The 15,836-nt window shown below is 38.3% G+C and overlaps 1 long non-coding RNA gene across 1 annotated transcript in view; it reads left to right on the top strand.

The window, feature by feature from the left end:
* LOC119878763 overlaps positions 1-15,514 on the top strand; it is a 29,167-nt gene extending 13,653 nt beyond the window's left edge. The window contains exon 3 of the long non-coding RNA XR_005387123.1: positions 15,347-15,514. This is a non-coding gene — a long non-coding RNA (uncharacterized LOC119878763). The remainder of the gene's footprint in view (positions 1-15,346) is intronic.
* Positions 15,515-15,836: the final 322 nt, after the last annotated feature.

Here is a 15,836-nt window from a genome sequence, read left to right as displayed (position 1 = left end):
GTGTTGTGATTTCCTAGTTTGTTCATGGAATGTACTATTTTATTTCTGAATATCTGATCATATTTAAATGCCTTAAACTTTCCTGGGCAAAGAGTAACTTCTTTTCCCTTTAATATTCTGCAGAGGAATTAAGCAGATTCTTACAGGTTGAAATGTTTAAATATGTCTTCAGAACACTCATGGGAGAAACAGTAACTCTGTCACATTTTTAGCAACAGAACACTTAAAAGAAGTAGCTGTCCAACAAAACTAAACCTGCTTGTGAAGTCCACTAGAGTTGATCCCATCCTAAATTACTTGGCTGCATTAGTACATTCGTATAAGAAAGAGCAAAACATAACTGGAAGGTAAGATAGCTGTGTCTGAAACACATGAAGTACTGATATCTATTAACAGACATCAGTTTCTAACTTGTGGTTTCAAATTATGAAAGGGAATTTGTTTGAGATGCTTTCTCATTTTTGCAAAACTTAAGATAATTTTAGAATAGGTTAGATTTAGAATAGGGGTTTTTCTTAGTTTGAAGAAATAGTTGAAAAAGTAAATAGGAATTGTGTGCCATGGCCCCTCCTCCATCCACTGGGTCTCAGAAACAGCGTTCTGCTCTTCCTCTTGGCTTACGGAAACCAAGTTTCTGTACTTGTGCCGCTAGGTGGACACTGTGGGTGGACAGGGAGGGACAGAAGGAACAGAATACACAGACTTCTCTTTCCATTTCAGTTTTCTATCATCTATCGGCTATGAATGACCAAGCCTTGTTTCTGCCCACTTGCAGCCCCCTGAAGTGAAGCTGTAAGAGAACACCACCCCCCACCCCACGCCAACATTCACAAATTTATAGCTTCTGGGTCACATTAGAATGTTTTAATTGTTTTAAATTCAACTTTGCTTTTTTGTTCTTTGCTTGTTTTAAAGTAAACGTTGGGGATCCCTGGGTGGCGCAGCGGTTTGGCGCCTGCCTTTGGCCCAGGGCGTGATCCTGGAGACCCGGGATCGAATCCCACGTCGGGCTCCCGGTGCATGGAGCCTGCTTCTCCCTCTGCCTGTGTCTCAGCCTCTCTCCTCTCTGTGTGACTATCATAAATAAATAAAAAAAATTTAAAAAAATAAAATAAAGTAAACTTTGTATTCAAGTATTCGTCATACTTGAATACAGAATGATACACAAATCAAAGTGTATTAAATACACTTTATAAAATATTATTTATTATTATTATTATTATTATTATTATTATATAAAATGTATTATATTAATTGGAACTGATCACATCGTGGGGAAAGTTGGCTGGGGCCTGAGTGGCAGTTACAAATTCCAACTGCTTGAGTACTTGATGAACATTGGTTTAGTGAAAGGTGTTAGGACCAGGTTTGCCAAATTCTATAACTATTCTTAGATTGTGGTATGTGCCTTTATTCTGTAATTACATTTAGGCTGCTTCAGATATCTTCATTACTCCAGTAATAAAATTGTATAGTCACAGTCAGAATCTCCCAGTTAGTAAATTAATTACTGCAAATTAATTGGCTACCTTCAAAGGCTGATGAACAGGATACCTCTTATTGATTGTAGTATTGAGTATTGTGTGACTACTGAGTATAGCTCCTGCACCCCTCCCCACTTCTTTCTAATGCTGATTTTCATTCAGATAATTTAATCTCTTTCATATGGCCATATGCTTTCCTAATCCAATTATGGTAATCTTTTTTAATTGTATTTATGTTCTAGTTAACATACATTTGTAATATTGGTTTCAGGAGTAGAATTCAGTAATTCAATCACTTGCATACAACACCCAGTGCTCATCCTGACAAGTGTCCTCACCACCCATCTAGCCCATCCCTGCTCATCTCCCTCCAGCAGCCCTCAGTTTGTTCTCTGTCATTAGGTCTCTTATAGTTTGTTGCCTTCTCTCTTTCTTTTCCCCCCTTTCCCATATGTTCATCTGTTTTGTTTCTTAAATTCCACATATGAGTGTGAAATCATATAGCATTTGTCTTTTTCTTACTGACTTATTTCACTTAGCATAATATGCCCGAGCTCCATCCACATTGTTGCAAATGGCAAGATTTCATTCTGAGTAATACTCCATTGTATATAAAAGAATGCGTATTCTGCTTTGGGATGAAATGTCCTGAGTATATATACCTGTTAAGTCCATCTGGTCTAGTGTATCATTCAAACACTTGTTACTGTCTTCGTTTTAAAATCTAGTTTGATATAAGTTTGGCAACTCTGGCTTTGTTTTGCCATCCATTAGCATGATAAGTGGTGCTCCATCACCTTAGTTTCAATATGGGGGTGTCTTTAGGTCTAAAATGAGTCTCTTGTAGGTAGCATATAGATGTGCCTTTTTAAAAAATCTATTCTGATACCCTATGTCTTTTGATTGGAAATTTAGTCCATATACATTCAGATTGCTTATTGAAAGATATGAATTTCATGCCACTGTGTTACCTGTAAAGTTGGTGTTTCTGGTGATGTTCCTTTCTAGTCTGTTGCTTTTTGAAAAAGATTATTTATTTATTTATTCAGAGAGAGAGAGAGGCAGAGAGGCAGAGAGGCAGGGAGGCAGAGACACAGGCAGAGGGAGAAGCAGGCTCCATGCAGGGAGGCCGACGTGGGACTTAATCCTGGAGATCCAGGATCACACCCCGGGCTGCAGGCAGTGCTAAACTGCTGGACCACCAAGGCTGCCCGTCTTTGTTACTTTTGATCTTTTTCTCCACTCAGTTCCTCTTAATATTTCTTGCAGGGCTGGCTTAGTGGTCTATGAACTCCTTTAGTTTTTGTTTGTCTGGGACACTCTTTTTCTCTCTTCCTATTCTAAATGACAGCCTTGCCAGATAAAATATTCTTGGCTGCATATTTTCCCCATTCAGCACAATTATGGTAATCTCATTGTTCTTGGCTGCTCATAGTTTAGAAACAGGTATGATGCATTTCTGGTCAATGAGCTATGAAGTGGAATATTCTGGGAGCTCAAGGAAAAACTTTGTCATAATTAAAGAGACACAAAAAGACAGCATTTTTACTGGATATCATTTTGTCACATATGGTGTAAGGTAGTTAACATAAGGATAAGCCTATATCCTGAATAATGCAATCTAGAAAAATGGAAAGATCCTTGATGATGTTGTCGAGGCACTGAATTAAGCAACCCTGTAGCTGCCTAACTGCTGAATTTCTCACATGAAATGATCAATTTCTTTTTTTTAAAATTTTTTAAAATTTTTATTTATTTATGATAGTCACAGAGAGAGAGAGAGAGGCAGAGAGAGAAGCAGGCTCCATGCACCGGGAGCCCGACGTGGGATTCGATCCCGGGTCTCCAGGATTGCGCCCTGGGCCAAAGGCAGGCACTTAACTGCTGCACCACCCAGGGATCCCGAAATGATCAATTTCTTAAGACATCAGCTAGTTAGGTCAGGATTTTCTGTTTCTTGTAGCTGAAATCTTCCTAATTAATACAGTAGGGCAACCACTTCATTAGTGAATGATTTACATTTAAAAGGTTTATCAGGAAAAAAAAAAGGTTTATCAGGCTATGTAGACAGGTTTTTATCTCAGTCTTTTTCACAGAATAAACTATCCTAGAAAGGAGAGGGAAAATTGGATGATGGTAGAAAGATAAAACTGAGTAAGGTTAAACAACAAAAGATGTGATAGTAGCTGAGACCAGGAGTCAGAATGTATTCTAACACATTCGTTTAGATTTAAAAATGTCATATATATATAGTGCATATATATATATCCTAAGTGTATGTGTATATGTCTATGTTTCCTCTAAGAGTGTGCAGATAGTTCGTATAGTTTGTGCTTCTGATGAATCTCGAGTACTTTCATGTTTCTTAAATTGCTAAACCTAAATTATTAATGTGTTTACTTAACAAAGTCATCTTATCTACCATTTATTGAGCTTAGCTTCAATAAACTTTGAACATAAAGGTTTCTGTGAACTAAGCTTCTTTTCTGAAACTGATTTATCATCTCAGTATAAGCAGGAACAAAGAATACTGGCTTCAATAAAAGGCAGGTGTGGATCCCCTCCTCTAGCCATCTCTCTCCCACCAGTGTGTCCCAGAGCCCTGAGAGTGGGGCAAAGCTCTTTCTTTTTCTGGAGTGAGAACCGTCTCTGGCAGTTTCTTCTCAGTTGTTTGTGATCCACTAGCCTCTGGAAGGGGAAGGGCAAGATGTGCAGACTTCCTATGTTACTTTCCAAGAGCTTCAGCCTTCTTGAAGGGTCAAGGAGAAGGATATTGTGGATCAAATAGACACGAATCCTGACTATATATTTAGAAATGCTCAGCATAGTTGGTTGAATTTAGAGGCAGAGTTTTTCATTGTGATCAGTTTCCTATTCCTTTGGAGGCAGGTATCTTATCTGTCCACCTGTCTGTCTATCCACCTATAGCTTCCTAGTTCATCTTCTCTGGTATGTTCTATTCTGCCGATGAAAAGGAAACAGTTACACCATCACATCATTTGACAGGAACTTTATATTAGAAGTTAGAAGTCATAAAGGAGGAACAGAAATGTTTTTTTAGGAAGAGTTAGATAAGTAGAAGATAACTTCTATAAAGTCACATGTGTCAGAAAATAGACATAGGTGTTTAGAGTCCTGGGAAGAGTATGGGAGGAGGGGTAACATGTTGGCTAAACAGTGATGTGGCATTAGCCTAGACTAAGACTACTGACTCTGATCTACAGGCCAGATCCTAACTGCTGCCTGGTTTATTTTTTTTAATAATATTATTTATTTAGTTATTTATTTATTTATTCATTCATTCATTCATTCATTCATTCATTCATTCATGAGAGACATAGAGAGAGAGGCAGAGACACAGGCAGAGGGAGAAGCAGGCTCCATTCAGGGAGCCTGACGTGGGACTCAATCCCGGGTCTCCAGGATCATGCCCCGGGCTGAAGGCGGCACTAAACCACTGAGCCACCTGGTCTGCCCTGCTGCCTGTTTTTGTATGGTACACAAGTGAAGGGAAGGTTTCAACATTTTTAAATGGTTGAAAAAAATTAGAAGAATATTTTGTGATACATGAAAATTTTATAAAATTGAAACTTGAGGTTCCATACATGGTTTTATTGATGTGGAACCATGCCCATTTATTTACATATTTTTTTGTGACTGTTTTTGAGATAGGAAGGCAGAGTTGAACAGATATAATTGTCCTGAAACAAAGGCTTAAATATTTACTGTCTAGCTCTTTACAGAAAGTTTGCTAACCTCTGACCTAGACCACTGCTTCTCAACCCCTAATAGTTTGTAAATCATTTGAAGATTTTGTGAAAATGTCTAGTTTCTGATTCAGTAGGTCAAGGGAGCCTAAGTGTCAGTATTTCTTTTTTTTAAGATTTTATTTATTTATACATGAGAGACACAGAGAGGCAGAGACACAGGCAGAGGAAGAAGCAGGCTCCATGCAGGAAGCCTGATGCGGGAATCGATCCCAGGCCTCCAGGCTCACCCCCTAGGCGGAAGGCAGGTGCTAAACCGCTGAGCCACCCAGGGATCCCAGTGTCTGTAGTTTTAATGAACTGAGGACCACATAGTAAGTGGCAAAGCTCTAGTGCAGGATTAACACACTTATTTTTTAAAGAGCCAAGTAATAAATGGTTCAGAATCTGTAGCCTATCCAGTCCTTTTCTTTACAACTATGTACATCTGCTGGGTAATGTAGACATAGACACCATATAAAAGAGCAGGAGGGGCTGTGTTCCAATAAACATTTACGGAAGTAGGCTTTGGGCTGGAATTGGCACGAAGATTTACTTTAGCATTCACTGGCCTCAGCTGTTAAGTGTGGGTGTCCGTTAAGTAATAGACACAGTCCTACCTTCAACTTGCTTACTAGTTTTATAACGTATTCCAGTAATGATGATAAAGACAGCAGTTAACTTGTATTGGGTAATTATCATATGCCAGGCTCTATGTGAAGCACTATGAGCCATCTCTTATTTAATTACCACAACAAATCCTAGGAAGCAGATACCATCATTATCCTTGCTGACAGATGAGAATAGTGAGCTTAAGAAAAAAAAATTAAAGCTGTCAACAGCAAATCAGTGGGGGCCTAGGGTAAGGCATAACTCATGATTATTGAATGACCGTTGGATTATTAGATGACTGGATCAAATGTGTGCACTCATAGGAGTTCCACAAGCTGGAGAACAAAACTGTGACTCTACTGGCTTCCTTCATTGTGAGGCCTGGTTCTCGAGGACCTGAACAGTAAAAGATAAGACATCTCTTTAGAGGCAACATTAATGTAGGTGTCAGATACTAGATGTTTGACTCAGTCCAGAGCTTTCTTTTTCATGAAAGATTTAGTACCTTCACTGCATGTTTTGAAGTTAAGGCTCATAGAGATCTCAGAAAGCATAGTTTTCATAGTTTTGGATTTTCCATGCTCCAAAAATGAAATTGCTTTACTTTATAATAACATGTTATTTTAGGCACCAAATAATTATGGCATTTTGCCTTCCTTGTGTACTTTAGAATTTTCAATTATACAGTAAATGTCCCTTCTAACCACAGTGACTGAAATTACATTTTTCCTTCCAAATTCTAGATTTTTTCCCCTTCCTTCTTAGCTGCAATTACTAATGTAGAGAGTAGACCTTAATTCTGGCCTAGAATATAAGATTACTTTTATCTGTCTTTACACTGTTATTTCCATGTAAATGAATGTTTTTAGGTAAGATGCCTATCAGTATAACTACATTATAATAAATTAATAGATCCCTGAGAGCTAACATGTTGTTAATAAAAATGCTTTGGAAGAAAACTTTCTGGAGTCTCAGACACAATGTCCTTGGACTATTGCTCTCATATAAATATGAATAAGTATGCCATTTTTTTTTATAAATCACCCGTTGAAAACTTTTATGTCATTGCTTTGATGAATAATAATAGGTTCCATTTTATGAGCAGTCAGTGTAGGTACAGGGCAAGGAGGAATATGTCAACATTTTCTAAGTATTAAGAATCAATAATCAGTAACCTCTTTCTCTGTGTGTGTGTGTCTCTTTGAGGCAGAGACAAAGGCAGAGGGAGAAGCAGGCTCCATGCAGGGAGCCCGATGTGGGACTCTATCCTGGGCCTCCAGGATCATGCCTTGGGCCAAAGGCAGATGCTCAACCACTGAGCCACCCGGGGATCCCATGAATAAAAAAAAATCTTAAAAAGAATCAATAACCTTAAATTTTTAGGTGGGGAAGGAAGTTAAATATGACACTTAAATAGGAAATCACATACTTACAGATTCTAAAAGCCAGAATTTAGGGCAGGGGAGGGGTGCATCCCAGTGCCTTGGCCTGAGGCCAGGGGCCTGGGTGGGGGGTTGGGGAGGCTGTGGCTGGATCTCTGTGGGGTTCAGAACTCAAAGGTGATGGGGACAAAGTCATATCTTAGGAGTCCGGGAGGGGCTCCTGCTTTCAGATCAGAGCAAGAGAGGCTTCCTCTCGAACTTTGCTCAGGCCCCTCCGTGGGTTTCTTTCTCTTCCATCAGCCTTGCTCATGTTCCTGCACCTGTGTCCTCCCTTACAGACATGTAACTCAGCCAGGACAGATGCTACAGCCTCATCCGTGTGTCCTCAGCCCAGAGCCTTCTCTTCTCAGGCACTTTCTGCCTTTCTGTGCTTCTCAGTTGTTTATGTTTGTTTTGTCTTTTAATGAAGTAGTATTTGGCTGGGGCTGAGGGTGCACACAGAGCACTTCTTATGTACACAACAACAAGAAACCTTCTACCAGAAACGTTTTTACAAATTTCCTGTCATGGCATAATAACAGTTGTGGGGTCTTTGGGGCCTGTGCAAAACTGTATCGAAACCCTGATCCATCTTGGGTTGAAGCCAAAGTTCTCCCTATTTTTAACTTAAATAAAATAATTATTTTTTTCAAAAAAAAAATCTAGCCGTCTGTGTACACTCCTATTTTTCTATATGAGTCCCAATTGATTAAGTAAAATTCTTAAAGTCGTTTGCTTCTTTAACACAAATATGTTAGTTTTTCCCCCTGAATCTGGGGACTATGTATTGGTTTCCTAGGGCCGTTATAATGAAGTACCATAAACTGGTGGCTTACAACAACAGGACTTTATTGTCTTGCAATTCTGGAGGTTAGAAGTCTGAAATCAATGTATTGGTAGGGCCACAGTCCTTCTGAAGGATCTGGGGCAGAATTCTTTGCCTCTCATAGGTTTCTGATGAAGGCCAGCAATTCTTAGCAACTCTTTGGCTTGAGATATATATCACTCCAATCTCTGACTACTGGCTCATACGGTGCTTGTGACTCTGTCTCTTCACGTTGCTGTTTCTTAAAAGGAATTCATTGTGTTTTTGGATTAGGGCTCCACTCTACTCCAGTATGATCTTAACTAATAGACATCTGCAACAACTCTGTTTTCAAATAGGGCCACATCTTTGAGGTACTGGGTATTAGGACTTCACTATATCTTTCTTGGGTGAGGGATGGTACAGTTTACCCATAACAGAGTATGGGGATATGTGTAAAGATATTATGTTTTCCATGCAGATCTTACAGTATAGGAAGAAACCACATATATAGAGATTTATGAAGATGCAGGTTGTAAATACAATATTCCCAAAATGCTGTAAGTGTATTGCAGTGGGCAAAGCTACCCTTTCCCAAGTGAAATGGTAAAAGAAGGCTTCAAAGGCAGATGCCATTTGAACTAATCTTTGAGTGGACATATACGAGTTCATTGAGAAAAGGATGCCAGGTGGGAGGACACATCGGCCAGAAATGTTGGGGTAAAGGCATGGATTAAGTGTTTGTTTGCTGTGTTTATTACTAGCTACTCTTTATTGAGTATTAGTGTGTGTCATTTAATCGATAACAACCTTTTGATCCCAATGGTACAGATGGGAGAACTGAAATTTCAAAAAATTAAGTATTTGGTCTCCCACTAACACATCTTGAAGGTGTGTTACTATTGAGATTAGAACCCAGGGAGCCTGATTACATAGTCTATAATTTGCCATTGTGCTAAAAACTACAGTTTAGGGTATTTGGGAGTGCATATGGATAGTTAGACATAAGGCCAAAGAGATAGGTTGGAGACAAATTGTGAAGAGGTTGGTTTATCAATTGATTTGCTCAACAGAAAATTGTTGACTTACTAAGAGTTTGAACTTTAAGGGCTTATTGACATTTGAACAATTTCCAAAGCTGTAAGGACAGGTGTCAAATGGCCACATTCCTATGCAGTGTAGGGTAGGTTGGAGGCCCAGAAGCTAGAGAGGAGGTTACTGTCATGGACCATTTTATAATTAATGAAGGTTGGAATTAAACAGAGACAATGGAACCGGAGGGGCGATAAAGTCAGAGATACTTGTGAGTCAAGGTCAGTGAGGTGTTGAACCTAAGTCATTGCCTCTGTTGTGTGGCCATTCCTGATCCTTTGGCTCAAGTGCTGAAAGTAGAGCTGTCTCAACTAATGTGGTCAAATGCAATAATTTTAATTCATAACCCTAACTTTAGAAAGAGTCTAGTGAGTATGTGCCAATGTGATGGTTGTATTAGTGCACATATAAATGATTATATTATAGAAGATATAAAAATGTCTTTAAAATTCCAAAGACTGAGTTAACATATTTTAAAACAGACTACATAAAAGAAAATATTTTGCCATGTGCTCTGATGTAATCTCATCTATCTGTATTTTTTTAAAGATTTTATCTATTTATTCATGAGAGACCCACAGAGAGAGGCAGAGACATAGGCAGAGGGAGAAGCAGGCTCCCTATGGGGAACCTGATGCGGAACTCCATCCTAGGACCCCAGGATCATGACCTGATCCAAAGTCAGATACTCAACTACTGAGCCACCCAGATGTCCCTCATCTATTTTTTTTAATTTTATTTATTTATGATAGTCACAGAGAGAGAGAGAGAGGCAGAGACACAGGCAGAGGGAGAAGCAGGCTCCATGCACCAGGAGCCTGACGTGGGATTCGATCTCGGGTTTCCAGGATTGCGCCCTGGGCCAAAGGCAGGCGCCAAACCGCTGCGCCACCAGGGATCCCCCCTCATCTATTTTTATTAAGTTGTAAATGGTTAAATTCATCCAAGTATTATTGGAAGTATAGCCACACTTCAGCTCAGCTTATTCAACTAAAGCCTGGTTATTGTAAAAAATCTATTATTTCTTAAAAATAGCTTAATTGATTACTGGGTTAATGTAATAACATTTTACATTAATTTGAAAGCAAGGCATTATTTAAGGGTCCCAATTTGTCTTTGTGTGGGACAGAGGTAACCAAAACTGTGTCTCCCTGTTACTTATGGCCCTCATGAGCTGCCCAAACAATCATGAATGTCCAGCAGGATATTTATGGGATTTCCTAAAAAGATATCAATTACCGGAGGAAAGTTTATTTAAAAAAAGCTGCATTTCTCTTAAGTGAATTTTCTCTTATTTTGAGGAATTATTTTATGCAGGTATCCGGTGCCACCACAGACAGTGCATTGTGACTTGCTCATCTTTAGTGACTTTTGGCTTGTCTGTGTGTACTTGGCTGCTTTCCCCAAATGTTGGCCAGGGCCTTCTGATATAACTGCCATTAATCAGGCAAAAGCAAATACAAACAATGTGAATCTTTTCCACTTTTAGCCCGTAATTAAAAGTATAATATCATAAATTTGGGGAAAAATTAGACATAAACTGACATATTTATATACATGCTATATCTCACTAAATGAAAATCTAGGCTAGAATTTCTTTTTTAAAAATAATTCTTTTTAATTGATTGTATCTTGCACAATGAAAGCTGAAGTGACCTGAAAATGGCCTACATTCTTTCCCTAGTGTTCTTGTAGGCACCTGAACACACACACACACACAAAAACCAAACCCTAGATTGTGTGGAAATGTTATGTCTTCTTGTGGTTGATTTTCAACTTGATACTTTGCATCATTGCAAGATTAAAAAATTTTTCCTGGAATGTTGATTTAGAATGTTGAGCACTAACTTAGAATTCAGTTTTAAGATTTGAACACACAGTGCAATTAAGGGGTTTAAAATTCCTGTACTTCATTGTAAGAGACCATTCTTTTATAAATTAGAGTGTTTTGTAAAATAGCAGCCAAAGGACAGGGAGATGGAAAAGGAAAATAGAAAAACAGGAAGAATTATCCTTCTTTGTTCCGTTCAAAAACACACCCAAAAAGAATATTAAGTATAAGTAGTGAGGGAAAAGGCTGACTGTGCCAACTTACTAGCATTGATTAAGCAGTTCAAATGTGTTAATATAGTGATTTTCAGATTGCTGACAAAATGTGTAACACAACAGGAGGAAAAAACCCCACAACTGTAATTCTCAGTATCCAAACTATTGCTGCCAACATGAAGAAAGACTGTGCATCATATAATATTTTGCTAGACTTAACTGTTGTTTATGTCTGTGGGGATATATCGATACCTAGAACTATATGCCCGCATGTGAAGGTAAGATCAACTGTGAAGGGCTTCTTCCTTTGCTTAATAAAACTCCTGGAATCTAACAGGGAACTAACCTGGCATCAGATGGCTATATGAGATTGCAATGCCTTTTTCATAGTAAAGAATCTAAACACATCCAGAGAGTGATTATATAAATATGCAGTTCAGTATAGGTATATGGTCTACCATATGGTCTACCAGAGTTTATCCCTAGCAGTTTAAAAATGGTTCCGTAGATAAGAGGGATAGACCTAGAGTCTAGGACTAGAGCTAAAGCTGGAGCTGGAGTGCTTTCCAAGACCACCACCAGTTCTTCCATCCCTGGGAAAAAGGACAGAAAGGGGTGGTTCTGCTTGGCGCATTCAGAGATTTACTTGATTAGGATTCAGTCTGGACTAGACCACCTCATACTTTGACACTCTTAAGTTCTAGTGTTATAATACGTGGCCTCAAATTATTCAGAATCAATGGGACATGGTCAGGGAACCCTTGCATTTCTGTCCCTACTGGTCACCTGCTGTTCACTGTAGAGAGAATTCAGCATTTGCCCAGTTGCCCTCCCAGACAAGAAAAAGTGGTGGACACAGCCAGATCCACACCAACCAGCTTATATGCTATTCTTATGGATTCTTAAATGATGACACATTGATCAAGTTCATGAATATCACTGTTGCACGAAAACAGCAATACCTCTGATACCTGGTACGTTCTAAGAAAAAACATTTGTCATTTAACTTTTCAGAGTTAAAGTCACTGAGGTGGGGTTTTAATAAAGAAAATTAGTACTGTTATAATGTCTACATTATACAGTTTTACAAAGATACTTGATTTCTTTAATACAAATTTAGAGAAAATCTGTAAGTAATGGTGATGATGTGAATCAAAGAGGTAACAAACAGTTCAGCGATCTGGAGGGCTTGCCCTGCCTGAACTAGAAGTCTGTTCTTTTTCCTTTTTAAGATTCTATTTATTTATTCATGAGAGACAGAGAGGCAGAGACATAGGCAGAGGGAGAAGCTCCTCCTGTGGGGAGCCCAATGTGGGACTCGATCCCGGGACCCTGGATCATGACCTGAGCCATTGAACCACCAAGGTGCCCCTGGAAGACTTTGTTCTTATGTGTCATATGGATTGTAGACAAGTGATCTGGAGGGCTCGAGTCTGAATCTGCTGCCCTAAATTTGGTAGTGAGTTTAGAATATTTGTTTAATGCAGTTATTTCAAATGAGACAACATTTACAAAGAGATATTAGAACTGTGGTAAAGTTTCTGGAAAAACCATGGAATAAGACAATTTAATGAACAGAATAAATAGTGGGGATTTGGAAAGATCTTTTCGAATCGATAACAAGTGGCAGAGAAAAAGGAGTTACTAATTTTCCTGCTATGTGGAATGAAACCGCACTTTCTGGGATTCACATTTCATATCAGAATTGTTTAACTAGCAAAATGCTGAAATGATTAATATAAAACCATGACGTTAAAGCTCGAGAAAACTTTGGTCAGAGATGTTTCTGGAATGAGCCTTCACTTTCGTAGTTGTTTCTGTTCTGTTGGTCAGTGATGAAATGTGCTCTAATCAGCCTAGTAAATTATCCACAAAGGAGGGTTTACTTTGGTGGTTTGAAGGTATCTCCTTTCAGAGCTGTGATGCACAGAGCAGCACATCCCTTAACAGCTCATTTCCTCAGGGATACTAAGCAAGAGCCACACCCAGGAAAAGAGAAAAGTTTAAGATCTCTTCCCTTACTGTGAACCCTTTCCATGTTTAAACACAGATGACTCTCTCATTTGGAGTCTGGCTTAAACTGAACACTGCCACAAAGGCGCTAAATACTTCCTATGCAGAGACCCAGGGTCCATTTTTCACCAGGAAAATAAAAGCTGTCTTTACCAGCATTGTGCTTTGCCCAGATGTGAAACTGAAGCCGAAATGAATGAAACAACCTTATTTTTCCTATGGCAATTTAGATGGAGAACACTGTAATAAGTTGATGTGCAAACAGTATAAATATGTGTTGGTTGCCTATTAGAAACTGCCAAGAGTTCAGGTCTTATTTAGTAAAGCATGGTGTTGCTTTAGGTCTCAATCTGGTCCTTCCTCTGTCTTGGAAGTCCTCCCTGGTCGGCACAGTTATCCAATAATGTTGGGCCTGGGAAGCTGTCTCGTCCTAAGGTTTTTTTTGCATTTTAATTGTTTATTCTAATTTCTATTGATTTGACCATTGCCTTCTGATTTTTTTGTCTTACTTCAGCAGAGTAATGTCAAATGACTATGTAAATATACATATTTCATTTATATAGTTACTTATAAAATAATGTGTTCTTCGGATGTCAAATTGCTGTATCAGCAGAGTTAACTCCTCAGAACAGGTGGGACAGCAGGAAGAGACTAGAGTGAATGGAGAAATTCACTAACTTACTGTGTCTGAGTAAAATGATATATATCTTTGAAGGACATCATTTCCAACTTTAAAATAAAAACAGAGAAGCCGAATCTAATGTGATTTGACTAGCCCATGTTTTTAAGTTTAGTAGTACCAATTCCTGAAATTTTAAAATTATTAATACAAAAAATAAACATAAAATATTTTAGAAGGTTTTTTGGTCAAAGTTGTATTATATGATAGGCTTTATTTTCCTTGGCATATTATGAAAAAGTCAACAAATAGCTCGGACCAACGGTGTACTTATACTTACTGGTAAATATTTATTAACTAGCTCTGGAAATGGGGTTAGAGAAGTCCTGATTCATAGCATTTGACAATTAACATGATGTAAATACTCCTACATGGGGCCAGTTTCAGACTACCCCTGGGATGTCAATTGGCTTGAAAACCTCTTGAAAGTTTAATAATTAGTTCTTACAATGCATAATGACTCTGCTCCAGCATATTGGCCAAGGATGAATTTATAAAAACTGTAAAATGATCTTCACAGCTTAAGAGTTTGTCAAATCAGTTGTCTAATGTGGACGTGGAACCTCAAATATTCTGTCTTAGGATCCTCCAAATGCCTCTAGAAAAAAATGAAAACATAGTAGGGATAAGAATGGGAAAATTCTACTATATTTGCTCTATTTAGAATCTTACACCAAATATATTGGAAAAGTGTATTAAATGGAATGAATAGTTCCTTAAGCCTTTGAGATAAATAAATGTGTCTCTGAAAATAAAGATTTTAGTATTATTTGTAGCATGTTGTTGGAAGTAGAATATCAATAAATGGCCATGAATAAATAAATGATTTACTGCCCCAGTCACTAAACCTTTTCCTTATATTACTTTTTAATTTATATTCTTGGAGTGTCTTCTTTGGTATCCCTTTTCCCTCAAATCAGTTTCTATGCATCAGTGCCAATTTATTTCACCAAAACAAATATCCCTACAAAAACTCTTTATCTGCTAGACTGTTTACAGTGTATAACTAAATGATTTTATTCCCCCCTCCTTCCCACCATTCTTTAAATTAAAAGAATTAGAAGGATGTTGCTAATCCTGTGCCAGAGTTTGGGAATTATATGAAAAATATCCTCTGACTAATCCCACCTTACCTGGAACTATTAATAATTTAGGGAAAAGAGACTTAGTTGTTTAATCTGCCAGAATGAAAAGTTACAAGTAAAAGCTTCTTAACTTTATTCATTCCTTTCATCATCTCAGGCCTGGGTCTCAGAAGGTCTATGTTGATTAAATTCTTTGCTGCTTGAGAATATTTTTAATTGGCAGCTGATAAGGAGTGCTTTCAAATAAATTTATTCTAACATGGTCCTTGGGTGTGACCTTTTCTTTTTAGGAATAGCCAAGAAATAGATTTACTAAAGAACATAATCCAGTAATCTTTACTGAGTTGTCATCTTTTTTTAAAGGGCTTGTATGAGCACTGGGGGTTATATGCAACTGTGAATTATTAAAAACTACATATGAATGCAATGAAACGCCGGGACACCTGCACCCCGATGTTTATAGCAGCAATGGCCACGATAGCCAAACTGTGGAAGGAGCCTCGGTGTCCAACGAAAGATGAATGGATAAAGAAGATGTGGTTTATGTATACAATGGAATATTACTCAGCTATTAGAAATGACAAATACCCACCATTTGCTTCAACGTGGATGGAACTGGAGGGTATTATGCTGAGTGAAGTCAGTCAGTCGGAGAAGGACAAACATTATATGTTCTCATTCATTTGGGGAATATAAATAATACTGAAAGGGAATATAAGGGAAGGGAGAAGAAATGTGTGGGCAATATCAGAAAGGGAGATAGAACGTAAAGACTGCTAACTCTGGGAAACGAACTAGGGGTGGTAGAAGGGGAGGAGGGGGGGGTGGGAGTGAATGGGTGACGGGCACTGGG

This window comes from Canis lupus, unplaced genomic scaffold (genome assembly GCF_011100685.1).
Source record: "Canis lupus familiaris isolate Mischka breed German Shepherd unplaced genomic scaffold, alternate assembly UU_Cfam_GSD_1.0 chrUn_S1886H2085, whole genome shotgun sequence".
Lineage (NCBI taxonomy): Eukaryota > Metazoa > Chordata > Mammalia > Carnivora > Canidae > Canis > Canis lupus.
The sequence above is the reverse complement of the archived record's forward strand: the minus strand, read 5'-3'. Positions and strand labels throughout refer to the sequence as shown.